We start from the raw sequence: 6896 nt of genomic DNA on the forward strand, positions 1-6896 counted from the left end.
TAGTTAGTTAGTTAGTTAGTTAGTTAGTTAGTTAGTTTGTTAGTTAGTTCGTTAGTTAGTAAGTTCGTTCGTTAGTTAAATAGTAATGGAAGTTCTGAAAAACACCTGAAGAAGTGATGATTTCAACACAGGCACAGGCTTTTCGTAACAGGGATGTTCTTTTTATTTGATTCCAAATTCACTACATCTGAAGTCATTCTTAGGAAGTAATTTTGATGTTCTTTTTGTGGATGTTATTTGGAAGTAGAAGTGTTGCATTATAGAATACAACTAAGTTGACTTAAATAATATTAACATAAATAAATAAATTACATGCATTTATCAATCAACTCCAAAATATAATGGGTTTAATTAAAAAATTTCAGTACAAAAAAAAATATACCTTTAATTTTAAACAAAATTGTATTTTTTCGCTTCTTTGGAAGTCAACAAACACCACTTCCACAAAAGGTAAACAAATTCACTTAGTGCTAGTTTTGAAGTGATGATAAATAGTATTCTTTTGGAAGTACTTCGTTTTATTTTTGCTGGGTATAAGTAAATAAAAAAAAACAATTCTTTGTTGCCAATAGGTTTTGTTATTGTTTTTAAAACGTCTATATTTCATTGTTATTTAATCAATTCAATAGCGATTCACAATTATATTTTCCATTATTACTAAAATAATGGCATAAGGAAGAAGAAAACTTTAATACAAACAAAATATATCTACATTTAGTAGATTCCTAACAATATCAACTAAAATCATATTTAGCTAAAACTGACACTTTCCTGAGCCTAAGGTTGGTTCGCTACAGTGCGATGCATTGATTTTCATGGCCTTTAAACATCTTCGTTTTAATGTTCTCTTATAGTTTGTATGAGATTTCCAGAAGCACGTACCAAGAAATATCATTAAAAATTGAATAAAAAATTAAATTTAAATTTGTGTTTTTTCTTTGCTTATAACAAATTTAAATTGTTGATGTTGAAAAGAAGAAAAGAATTGCAATAATACGCTGACAAAAATTAGCTAACAAAAGATTAGCTAACGAAATAAATCAAAAATACGGCAGCTAATAAAATAATTAAAAACTTATTGTTTAAAGGTTAAGCGCTAATACTTGTTTTTTTTTCTTTTTGCGATGGCTTTATGTTTATAAGAACAAAATTACTTCATGATATTATATTTCTTTCAGTGTAGACCATGTAAATACTTACTATGTAATCAAACTTAAGGTCATATTGCGGATATATTCAGTAAATTCGATTTATTTTATTCTTTGTTGTTTTTTCTTTTGCAATAAAAAATATTTTACAATGTTTTCAATAATAATTATGTTGATGATGATGATGGTGATATAACACCAAGGCTGCTATAAGATTTCAGAATCATGTCAAAAGTATAAATATATGGATGCTTGATTACAGCGAATTTTATATAGGAAACATATAGCAGAGAGAGCGTCCTACATCGATCAAAATAAATAGCAGTTGGATGGAGAAAGATTTTGTTGCTAATATTATTTCAATATATTCTCAAATTGTACTAACTGACTTTAACAGTTTTTAAACTTAATTTAAACTACCAGCCATTGTTATGATCATTTTCTCTATATCCTCTATCTTCATTTTATAACACTTTGTTAACTATAATTTAAAAAAACAGTTTTCACTTCTGTCAAAACACCTACAGTAAAATTTAAGGTTTATTTTTTTCTCAAACATTTAACAAATCGATTTATTATGCAAATTAGTATTTGATCATTTCTCAGACAACAACGTCTAATGTGAAGTAAATTAAATTGATTAAAATTAAAAATACTCACAAAAAAAGGTACAAATCAAAATAAATGATAAATTAAAAGAAATTTATTTAAACGAGAATAGATTGATTTTAACTTTTATCATAACTTGATATATGTAATTAAAAATGCAACAAACAAACAAACTAAAGTTTATATTAGCAAGAGCACCAAGCACATTGGCCCTATTTTAGATCCTTTGTGCAGCTCGTAAGTTTAGCATATTAGGTTCAATTCGCGAATTTGATTGTAGAGAGGTTGAATATATCGTGTTGAATATATCTGAGTGGACACACAGGATTACGAGCACATCTATGCAGAATTGAAAGTGCGGGTTCAGACGTATGTAGAGTGACACAGAAAAGAAGCACGAGTAGTTGCTTGTTCTATCTATCTATCTATCTATCTATCTATCTATCTATCTATCTATCTATCTATCTATCTATCTATCTATCTATCTATCTATCTATCTATCTATCTATCTATCTGTCTATCTATCTATCTATATATATATATATATATCTATCTATCTATCTATCTATCTATCTATCTATCTATCTATCTATCTATCTATCTATCTATCTATCTATCTATCTATCTATCTATCTATCTATCTATCTATCTATCTATCTATCTATCTATCTATCTATCCATCTATCTATCTATCTATCTATCTATCTATCTATCTATCTATCTATCTATCTATCTATCTATCTATCTATCTATCTATCTATCTATCTATCTATCTATCTATCTATCTATCTATCTATCTATCTATCTATCTATCTATCTATCTATCTATCTATCTATCTATCTATCTATCTATCTATCTATCTATCTATCTATCTATATATGTATCTATCTATCTATCTATCTATCTATCTATCTATCTATCTATCTATCTATCTATCTATCTATCTATCTATCTATCTATCTATCTATCTATCTATCTATCTATCTATCTATCTATCTATCTATCTATCTATCTATCTATCTATCTATCTATCTATCTATCTATCTATCTATCTATCTATCTATCTATCTATCTATCTATCTATATATCTGTCTGTCTGTCTGTCTGTCTATCTATCTATCTATCTATCTATCTATCTATCTATCTATCTATCTATCTATCTATCTATCTATCTATCTATCTATCTATCTATCTATCTATCTATCTATCTATCTATCTATCTATCTATCTATCTATCTATCTATCTATCTATCTATCTATCTATCTATCTATCTATCTATATATAATTGTAGTCGATTTTAAGATTTGGATGACGTTCAGCATAAAGTCTACTTTATCGGTGGTTCATAGTTAAGTTAAGTTACGCTTAAGTAGATTTAAATCTTTGACCCAATTAAGAGACTGATCGTGTATGATTTAATACTCTGAAAAATTTAAAAAAAAATTATCAGCGGAAATAAACCAAAGCGTTATTAATTTTCTTCACTCTCTCTCTTTACAGGTACGTACCGTTTTTATTTAATTAACATCAAAACCGGAAACGTAACTTTATTGTAAGTCTTTTAAAATATATTTTTTTAATTTTTATTAAAAAAACTATAAATTATACCTTAAAATAAAATCAAACTTCACAATACTTTTCAAAAATTTTGTGTAAAACCATTAAATATTTATGTTGTGCGAACGAAGGAATCAAAATATTTCGAATTAAATTTAACGTCAAATTGTGATCAGATATCTAGACTTTACGTCAATCAAAAGGACGTGACCTAAAAGAAAATAAAAAAAATACCTATAAAATATTAAAGAGTAAATTCGCTGCATCATGAATAGCAACAAGTTTTTATATTACTATGCCACAACTGCTGCAGAAACAACAACAGCAACAACAAAATATGTTGCATGATAAAATGCCATTGAACTTGACACAACACATACAAACACAAATACAATTGTTTTGATCTTGTAACAGAGTTGCACGATCTAAAGGCGAGAGAGACACACCACACTCTCTTTTTTACTCAGATATGCCAAGGCTTCTCTAGAATAAGATCACTTTCGTGACGGCGTCTGTTTCAAAAATTTATGCGAAATACATAATTACATACATATGATAAATACATATGCACATACATATATGCATTTAAATAATAGCGCCTTTGCGGTAAACTAAACTACGAATCATTTTCTATAAAATTCCTATTGTAGGAGTAGATATTGGTACACAAATATAACCGTTGGTTCAATTTTTTTTGGTTTACAGTTAATATCAAATTTCGCACTGTACTTTGATTGAATTTGATACATTTTTAAAGTAAAAAATAAATTTAAAGACTCTAGTTTCCACGGTTCAGATTTAGCTCGAGTCAGCATCATATGTCAAAGGAGAAATCATTTGATAACTGACAGATTCTACTTAATCTGACAAATATTCATTGACTGTATTCTTATATAGTCGACACCTTAAAATACTTCTTTGATTTGAATTTACTTTTACCAAACTTCTAATTTACACATTCTCTTAAAACTAATAGTCATTCTAATTAAAACTAGCCATTGCCAAATATTTACAATTAGAAAGGATAGGATAGTGTTGTACACCATGTTGCACATATCCATTCCTATTTTCATACTAAAAAATAAGAGGTCTGTACCCTCTGTGACAAATATCGGGCCATTCGGATGAATTCTATATTGGCCGCCCTTTCGAAACACTCCATAACAAGACTATTCTCCAAGAAACGACCTTCTCCGGAAATCTAATGCCTCTGCCTATCATAAATGCGTGGACACTTTGGAAGTCGATTATACTATAAATCGACATACACGAAGGGTTCCGGTATATGCTATTTGGCCCCAGTTTGCGCTTTAAGCACAAACATGAAAAAAATATCATTCTCTCCCAAGTCTCTCCATCTGAGCCTGCCTTGACGGCCTTATTTCACGTTGGTATTTTCCATCCACTGGGTAGACTTGAGAACTTGCGGAATGACATTCAGCATAGGTTTAAGCCTAATGTATATCCCGACAAGGAAAAAACAATCACTAGTCTAAATCCAATAGGAGGGGGTAACCTAAACATCAGGTGAATCAAGCTTCCGAACATACCGAAAGTTTAACGACTTTATGATGCCATGAATGATTGCGTTATTTAAAATGCAATTCCCATGAAGCATTCCAGTACATTTCTTAACCTCATAAAGCCCGCTCAACCATATCACTCAATAGCACCTAGAGACATATTTGGTAGTCCGAAATACCCAACAAAATGGATCAAAGTCCCTTTATTATTAACCGATCTATGTGACAAAGGATGTCGAAATTTCCTAAGTCAATTGATTCCAATAATTGCGCCGACAATTAGTCGCGTAGCATGGACTAATATATCCTGTTGAGATGGCAACAGCACCGAAGAACTTTCCCGAAGCGTAAAAAGGCATACTAACTAAGTATTCATCTCCAATATATGGAGACTTTCCCGATCATTCACCAATTTTCGGATCAGTTCCATTACCAGCAACCACTGAATACTAACCTGACAATTTCCCAGCATAAACCGTCGTTCCACAACGCGACCGGTAAGAAATACAGGAATCCAGCAAATGCTGCTTTGTACACAGACCTGTTAGAATAGAGAATTATCCAATCCATTAGGTATATGATATATGAGTCGTACAGACACTACGTGGATTTTGAAGGAATCTCGACCAACTGACCAGCCATGCGAAGCCGAGGGTACATTTGACATCACCAGTTTATAGTCCCGGCAGACTAAAGGTATTGGTACCACCTCTATACCCCGGGATTGCAATAACATCAATGTGGAGGTTTCCACCAAGGTAACATGTCCCTGGGGGGAAACATAAAGATATCTCATCCTGTTAGAGACTCCACCGTTTTGTACATGTGCTTATCAGAGATACAAGCCGATGTAAAATTATCGGCGGCGGCGGTTTATTATAGAAAATATCGGCGTCGGCTAAATTGTCGACTCAATTTAAACTTTTCGTCAGAATTTGACCTTATAAGCGTTTATTATATTGAAAAATCTCTGTATAATAGTCTGTATATAGAAACCTGTCTCTATATAAGTTGTTTCTGCAGAAAAATGAACATTTATAGTAGTTTTCACAATTTTAATATTACCACAATACAAGCCGTTTCGGCTTGTATCTCTGGTGCTGATACAACTGCCACCTCACAAAATATGATGTAAGCAAAGCCTCATTTCCACGGGGTCCTAGAGATGCCAACAAAATATAACCGGAGGGTGAGCTATTAGCTCAAAGATATCCAAGTAAAAATCCCAGCAGAACACCCGCAATCACAGTCCTCAGGTCCGAACAAGTGTCCTTTACTCTAACGTAGAAAAATCGGTCGGTGAGGAAGTCACAAATCATCCTTCAAATGGATTTACTTTTAGCAATAACCACGACTTCAGATGCATTTATTTAGCTAACAAATCTTTTATTGGCAATGTGTAACTCCTGGTTGTGGTAGTGACCATGTTGTCCACACGATCAAAACAAAAAATATTTATAAATCACGTTTTAATGTTTCAATTCTATTATTATTTATTATTCTTCCATTTCTAGTATGCATATAACAGTGGCTAGTAAATTAACAACAAAATAATTGGTACAATTAGGAAACAATATACTTAAATCGTGATACAGTCTAATATGGATTGGTTGGTGAAGTAGGTAAGACAATATGAGGAGTATAATTCAGTTGTTGTTGTTTGCATCGAATAAATATTGAATGGACACCATGAGTTATTTTTGCATCGAATCTTTAATGAAAATGATAAATACAGTCATAATACTTAACCAGATGTTCAACATATCTAATAAGTAACTGAAGTAGTTTTAGACGATCACAGGATGCAGTACCAATTTAGACCCTCCCCTGAGATATGTCTGTCATCTTGCAGAACTACTCGAACTATTTGATGTGATTGTAATCCTGGCAAGAAGTGATTCTATCAGTAACTCTAACTTGCCAAAGTTATTAACTAGTGGTGTCAAATGCAAGTTAAAGTGTCCCTTGAAGGGAACACTAAAAAGTTAAAGTTGGGGCCAACCCTTGGCCCGTTTTCCTATGTTTCAAATAAGACAAGTTTTGTTAGATTACTAATT

The 6896-nt window shown here is 31.3% G+C and overlaps 1 protein-coding gene across 1 annotated transcript in view; it reads left to right on the forward strand.

The window, feature by feature from the left end:
* Window positions 1-6896, forward strand: part of LOC111675675 (protein doublesex) — a gene marked incomplete in the record, with an annotated part of 192383 nt that overhangs the window by 64467 nt on the left and 121020 nt on the right.

This window comes from Lucilia cuprina, chromosome 4 (genome assembly GCF_022045245.1).
Source record: "Lucilia cuprina isolate Lc7/37 chromosome 4, ASM2204524v1, whole genome shotgun sequence".
Taxonomy (NCBI): domain Eukaryota; kingdom Metazoa; phylum Arthropoda; class Insecta; order Diptera; family Calliphoridae; genus Lucilia; species Lucilia cuprina.